General features: G+C 45.0%; 1 non-coding gene across 1 annotated transcript; it reads left to right on the forward strand.

Annotated features, from left to right (window-relative positions):
• The first annotated feature begins 6,548 nt into the window (after window positions 1-6,548).
• Trnaa-ggc (transfer RNA alanine (anticodon GGC)) lies at window positions 6,549-6,621 on the forward strand. Its single transcript has one exon. It is a non-coding gene; the product is annotated as a tRNA-Ala (tRNA).
• The last annotated feature ends 778 nt before the right edge of the window (window positions 6,622-7,399 follow it).

The raw sequence follows: 7,399 nt of genomic DNA on the forward strand, positions 1-7,399 counted from the left end.
ACAGATTAAGATGGCTTCTATGGCTGCACGTAGAGAAACAAATACTCATGGAACGATGCGACAGCACCAGAGGACACGTGTTTCGCCGTGTTTGCGGCTCGTCAGCCCCGGGGGCCTATTCCGATCTATGTCGGTAGCGCGAACGTGTCGTTCGGGAGCGAGAACACGTGGTATGTGACGCAACGTAACGCTATCGAAGAGAAATTGGTATTCCCTGCGCTCCAAACGCGTCGCCCGTAAGCGACGGTGTCGCTCACGGGAACGACAGCCTCCACCCTGTCGATATGGTGCATGATATTGTCGTTAAGCGGAGCGAGAGCTGTCAAGACGGCTGCAAGTCACGTGGCTAAACACGATCACGGTTGGCGCCGGTGTTTAGGTTGGGCGACAACGGGTTTGTATCAGATGAAACGTCTTTATTGAAACAACTTTGCCACAGAGACAATTCTCTACTATCATACATATCAAACAATACACAAAGGTCTGCCTAAAGCTTACATTTATCCACTTGTTAACTGTTCTGACAGCTCCTTCTCTGGGAATTTAATATCGCGACTGATTCTAATTGCGTGTAGGTCGTCAGCAAAATGTCCGTGACTAAACTGCGGTGCTCTATCACGAACAGCAACACAATTTCATATTATTCGTATGGTGAGCTAGAAGGACTGGTCTGCTTACCGGCCTATCCAATGCATGGGAACGCTTGGTCGCGGAGATGGAACCCGGTGACGTAAGATTGTTTACATGGATGCGCTGACGCTCGCTGCGCGCCTTGCGGAACGATTTTTGTGGGGTTCCGAGAAGCTCTTCTGCTTCGAGTCACGTGCCTTCCCGTGAAACGCAGAACCTTGCACCGTGCCGACTAAGAAACCAAACAGCGTCGGTGGATGGCCTATCGCGGCGTCACGAGCCGCGAGCTCTCGCGCAGTTTAACTTCGTTTTCGTTTGCTTTCGCTGTTTCATCCTTTTTGCATGATGTTTGTAACGTAACATCATGAATACAAAGGCATCATGACAGCTTCCAATGCCTAGTGAAACTCTCCATTCCTAATCTTAAAATTAAAGTTGTTGGTGTATGGATGCGTTTCATTGCGTGTCTCAGAGTAGTGGTGCAAGCAGCGCTGCTGCCACACGTCTAAGCTACACTTGTAATAATAACCCCAGGGTGGGTAGGAAACAAAGGGTGCGAGTGTCACAAAACATTTGGCGGCTGTAAAGGAGGGGGAGGGGGCTCCATCCTTATTGTATGGTGCGGGTACTTGGAGGAATCATTTCTTTCAAGCTCGCTTCGTTGTCAGCAGTTTATTTATTTATTTCAAGTATCCTGCAATTCCACGTGAGTGGCACCAGGCCTCCATAACTCCCCGCATTTGCGGCAGTAGAAAAATAAAATCACGTCACAGTCACGTGGTATTACGTCGTCAGGCATCATGACGGATGCCCATTGGCCAAAGGAGGGTGCGCGCTCTGGGATTGGTTGATAAAGTTTCGAAATATCTGACAGCTCACTTTTCGCGGGCAGTCTGGGCAGTCGGCCAGGCGGGCAGCTCCAAGCAAGGTCGCTGCGTCTCCGCGGCTCGCCGATGTCGGTTGACCACAACTACCAAAGAGGAAGTGTACGCGCGGGTTTGATCGTGAGCTATAGTGACTATGGCCATGTACTGATCTCCGATAAAGTGTCAACCTACGGACATTCTTGCCGGGTCGGAACTGGAATGCTTGGTGAGCTGACGCCTGAGGAACACTTTCGAGCGCTGTCGCATTTTCAAATACAGTGACTAAGAAGAGAGTGTTCGTAACGACAAAAGGATTTCCCGTGAATGTGTGTGACCTACGGTGCATCGCCAGAATGAGAAGAAGATGCTCATCTGTGAAACGCACGCACTCGTGGACTTCGCTCGCCTCCAGAAGTAGACTGTGTGTGTGCTTTGCAAGTTCGAACTTTGTTTGGTTGCTGTCTATTCAAGGAACGAAACGTCCTGTACGCACGGTGAATGTATGAGTCAAACATTTGAGTTTATACGTTGCATCAATAAATATGTACTTCGCCTATCAAAAATGTTTTAGGTATTTTGGAAAAACGGGCGCCAGGTATGAAAACCAGTAGAAGTCAATGGCAGCCAGGGCCGGCCGAAAGCCGAGCCAATCTGAGAGGTTGCTGATTGGTTGGCTGCTAGGCATCACGACGCATTTTCATTGGTCGTATGTCCAGTGTTGCCTGAATTATCTCAAACTATGGGCTCTATGGGGAGCTGCGGGCGCCTGGTGGCACTACGTAGGGGAGAGGAGAACATAACAGTGCATACAAATGAACAAAATTTCAAGTTACAAGACTACAATAACGTTTCACGCCACAGAAATTCGTGCACTGTTTTCAAGAAAATGTCCCTGGAGGCAGAATGAATTAAGTCACGAGGGAGGCTGTTCCAATCGGCGGTCGTTCTAACAAAAAAAAATAAAAAATTGTTGATCTGAAACGGTAATGCTCAGTCTTGTGTACGTGATCTAGGCGTCTAGAAATAAAATTCGAAGGGAACAAGTAGCTACGAGAAGGAATACCAGAAAGATCGAAATAAATATCACGGAGAAATTTCAACCGAGCTTGCGTTCTCCGAGACTCCCAAGACACCCATCCCAGTATGGATTTTAAATGCGCAGATCGTACGTAAAGTGAATATGAAATGCCGTTTTTAGACAGGGTTACAGGTGGCATGGGCTCCGCAATGTGTACGTTGTACTCAGGGTGTGAAGCTACACCAGGGGAGCGAAACAGAGACTGAAAATAGTTACTTGAGGTGCTAGCTTTAGCGAGATCGTTATCAATAAGACCGTGAGGTGTTTTAATTGAAGGAATGCCCTTGGGCGCCTTGTTCATAGATTTTATGTACCTCCACAATAGCTTTGAATTGCCCACCAAATTCAACTTAAGTCTTGTAAAATATGACCGTTTTTCTTTGCGAATTGCGTTACGAATACATTTAGATAACGTTTTTATCTTATCATAGTTCAAAGCACTGCCGTCTTTTTTGACCGTGGAGAGGGCTGCGAATTTCCGCCTAATCATCTTTTTTATATTCTTCGTAAAATAAGGTTTATCGCATTTGCGTTTGTGCTTAATTTTCCGTCCCGGCACATATCTCTGAACAAGGCTAGTTAGCATATCTCGAAAATGCTTCAACAGAAAGCCAACACATGAGGATTGGCTTAATGTTTCGAAATCAGGGTAATTAGCTACCAGATTCCTAGAAATAGCCTCAAAATCAGCCCCGCTATACAAGAATATTTTTCTCGGATGCTGATTTGATACTACCTTAGAGTGGATCTTACCACTAGCAGTCACACATTCGTGATCCGAGAGGCCCCGAAAAACACAGTACACAGTTTCAGAAAAACACAGTTACACAGTAGTAAATCTAAAATGTTGGAGCCGCGTGTCGGAAGATGAACAAATTGGTGCAAAGAATGCATAGATAACATCTCATGAAAAACTCGGTAAGCAGATGAATTATTCAATCTCTCATACCCGGTAGTACACCACTTGAAATCCGGCATGTTAAAATCCCCAAATATTAACACAGTATCATCAGAGATAAAAGATGTTTGATCGCACAAATTTCTCAACCATTCTTCGCCTGCGCTTGGCAGACGGTAAAACGAACACAATGCAATAGATCACCCTTTCGACAAGAGACGACACCATACAGGCTCACAGTTGTCAAAATTAATCTGAATTGCCTCAGCGTGCATAGAACTGCGTAGAAAAATGAATACTCCACCACCATGGCTATTTCTATCCTTTCGAAATGCCGTATAGTTCGGGTATGGTGAGCAAGCCATAGTTCGGGGGATACACTTTGGAATCACTCACGTAATCATCAAGCCATGATTCACATCCCATAATTATATCAGAATTTATCTTAGACAAAAGCGCACAGAAATCATCAACTTTATTTTTTACGCTTCTGGCATTCAGACACAAAAGCGACAAATCACGTCTTTCCAGTGACATTCTGGTAAAGCTATGTTGAGGGCTTATCAAGTTTATCAGTTTATCAGGTTTACGATGTCTGCGCAGCGTGATGCACCAGCACGCGCACATCTTTCTTTTCCTCGAATTTGCGGCGTATTGCTTCAATTTCGCCTATCGCAGGTACTCCCGGGTTCTCCGCGGTGCTCTTTGCACATGGGGCCACGTGACCACGAGGGCGTGCGCCGCGACAGCGAGCCGAGCCCTTCGTAGCCACCTGTCGGCAGGCCCGTCGGCGCGACCCGTTTGCAACCGCCGTTCAACACACCAGTCCTTCTAGCTCACCATATTATTCGTGCGTTGAGCGAGAAGCGCGAGACTTCTCCATCGTCAACGCGTCGTCGTCGTCGTCTGCTTCCAAAATAAGGCATTCAGCGTGATTTTCCTCCTGCTACACTATTGGCTCAGAGTGCGACGTCTCGTTCCCAGACGTCTTAACCTCTACCGACAGTCAACAAACCAAGCGCACTGTCGTTAAAAGCCACTGATCTCTATGTATAAAGGCTGGATCGCGCATGGGAGAGGGGCTTGTGGGGGAGAGGCGTGCATTAGGGCCGCCATGTTGGGAGGCCCCAAAACGCAGTGTGCGCCCATAGAAAACAATGGGAGGCAACGGAGATTGTGAGTATTTATTGCGCTGCAGGCGTTGATCGTTGTTTGTCATCACACAATTTTGTAAGGTGCCAGTATACTGATGTATCCTTACAGTGTTTCACAGGTGTCCTGTCGTTCGATTCTTAATTACGTTATGTTTTGCATTCCGAAACTAGACCGTCACGGTAGTGCAGCGCTGGCGATTGTACTACAGTACGTTTCCCAGCCAATATTTCAATAAGAAACGATGTGAGGTTAACAACAACCATGTATGTAATATCCCGTGCTGCGTTCTGGACAAAAATTGTTCCATAAAGAACGGTCCGGGATGATATATACTCGCATGGCAGAAAGAGATCGTACTGTAGAATCACAGCCGTTGTCTTAGTCGTGTATGGGTTTAGTATGATTTATGTCAAGCATCGCTGCAGAAACAGTCTTTTAGTAAACGACAGCGGTGCTTTGCCTCGCAAATATGGACACACCGAAGCAGCCCTAAATACTTCACGCAATTAGATCACGCTCGTTAGGACAGTTAATCAGGTAGTGATGTAAGCTTAATCAATTAAGTTACTTAGAAAGTGGTAACACCTCCTTGAGACACAGGACTTATCTCTTTTTGAAGTACAGCCCTTCTATGTTTGTTTGCTTCTTCCTTTATTTGTTCCGATTATTTGCAGGCGCGGCTGTGCCAAACTGAATGTCCTTCTCCAGCACTCACATGCTTTTGTTGAATACAACTGCAGCGTGAGAAAAGCTGCTTGGGGACGGGGTCCTGCTATCCAGCGCTGACTTTGTCATGCTTGTTATGTGGAGCATGTTCCAAACAATGCAGCTCCACGTATGGTCTTCAAATTGCAACAGGACTATTTGGAGGTTGAAACAGTTGTGATTTTGTCATTTTGGCCCTCGTGTACCCAGTCTGTGAAACGCAAACAAAAAAGTCTAACACGATATGCTTTTGTAATGAAGATCACTGATGATGAGTAAAGAGAATATACGAGTTCAAGTTTATTCAATATTTTATATCATTCGTTATATTATTCAACATTTTATGTCAAGTTTATACAACATCAAGTTTATTCAAGTTCAATATTTATTTCTTGCACTTATGCGTTTCAGGATACAATGAACGTGCAGGGACGTCGCAAAAGGCTACATTTATTGTTTTGTGACCTTGCTACAATGGCAATATATATTTTAGGAATGACAATGGTCAGGTACGCTCTCTAAATTTGTAGCACTCAATTTTAGGTTGGAATGAGCAATGAATAGCAACTTCCCCACTGATATTTTCTCATATATGCTAAATTTTAAATTTAATGTGATCGAATATGTGATAATATAATAATAATATATAACAATATAATATGTGATAAATGAATGTGATCAACAGTAGATGTAAACAACATGAGTAGCCAGAGAAGTGCATTCTCAATAAATAATTGTCTTCTTATAGCGTATATGTGCATGTCTATTAACTGAAACAATTATCACAGTTCCCTGACAAGTTTTAATTTCTGAGAGTGTACTGTAGAAGCTGCTTAGATCTACAACAGTTCATACAAGGTATTATATACTGTGAATGCCTTTAAAAATCCCATGTGACACATATCCCTTTACTTTCTGGAGATGCTGATATCATAATGATATCAGCACGACATCATAATGAACGCAGTTATACACGAATGATGGTATCGTGAGGGAACTGATGTTCTGAGGCTGGAACAACATAGAAGGGACAAATACATACAAATCCTCAATTTGCCTAAGAAATTAACGATGAAAGATGAAAGTCTCTCACAAGGTTAGCCAGTTGTAGGAGTCGAACCCACATCTTCTGGATTGCCGGTCCAGGGCTCTACCAATTGAGCTAAGCTAACACGCCTTCTCAGCGACTTCCAGGCGGAAGTCGCTGAGAAGGCGTGTTAGCTTAGCTCAATTGGTAGAGCGCTGGACCGGCAATCCAGAAGATGTGGGTTCGACTCCTACAGCTGGCTAAACTTTTCAGTGACTTTCGTCTTTCATCGATGGTATCGTGATCTTACACGTAAGGTTTTCCTATCTAGTGTTTTATGACTTGTCACTATGACATTTCATGACGATTTTCATGACATATGCCATGAATCGATTTTATCGGGCTACGACCGCTTCAAAGTGTCATACAGTGGTGTGTGACTACCGACGGTCACTGTGACATTCAGTGACTATTTCCTGTCATGAATCGACTTCAAGGAGATACGGTTGCTTCAGTGTTATACAGTGGTGTTATACAGCTTACCCTAAGGTATATATGGGAACATCTTACAGGACAATGTGCGGACACTTTTTAGTCGATGAAAAGATGGTTAACTATCAAGCAAGGTGATGATAAGTATCCATGATAGAGAAACCCTGAGACAAGTGGGTATCGAGGATCATACGCACGCACCGTCTGAAACGCAGCTCCGGTCGAAAAATCCGACAGAACTGTATGAGGACTTTCTGTGGTTTTACGGTGTATCAGAGTTTCTTGGCTGACCAACATGGAGGCATGAGGGTCCATGACTTTTGACGCTCGCGTGGGGCTTCTAGAAGACAGACAGATGGCCTTTTAATGGGCACTAATGGGAACTGGTCAGTTGTGGGCGTCTAACGGCTGTGGGGTCCTCAAGAAAGGTTAGTAGTGGTAGCACGTGAGTAGCAATAGGTGGTTGAGAAACTACATGGGTGAGAGTTAGAAACCTGGACTGCCGACCCCTGCCCTGAGCCCTGCGCGGCGCGTGTGCGGGGGGTTAT

The sequence above is a fragment of the Ornithodoros turicata genome, chromosome 10, assembly GCF_037126465.1.
Source record: "Ornithodoros turicata isolate Travis chromosome 10, ASM3712646v1, whole genome shotgun sequence".
Classification (NCBI taxonomy): Eukaryota; Metazoa; Arthropoda; class Arachnida; order Ixodida; family Argasidae; genus Ornithodoros; species Ornithodoros turicata.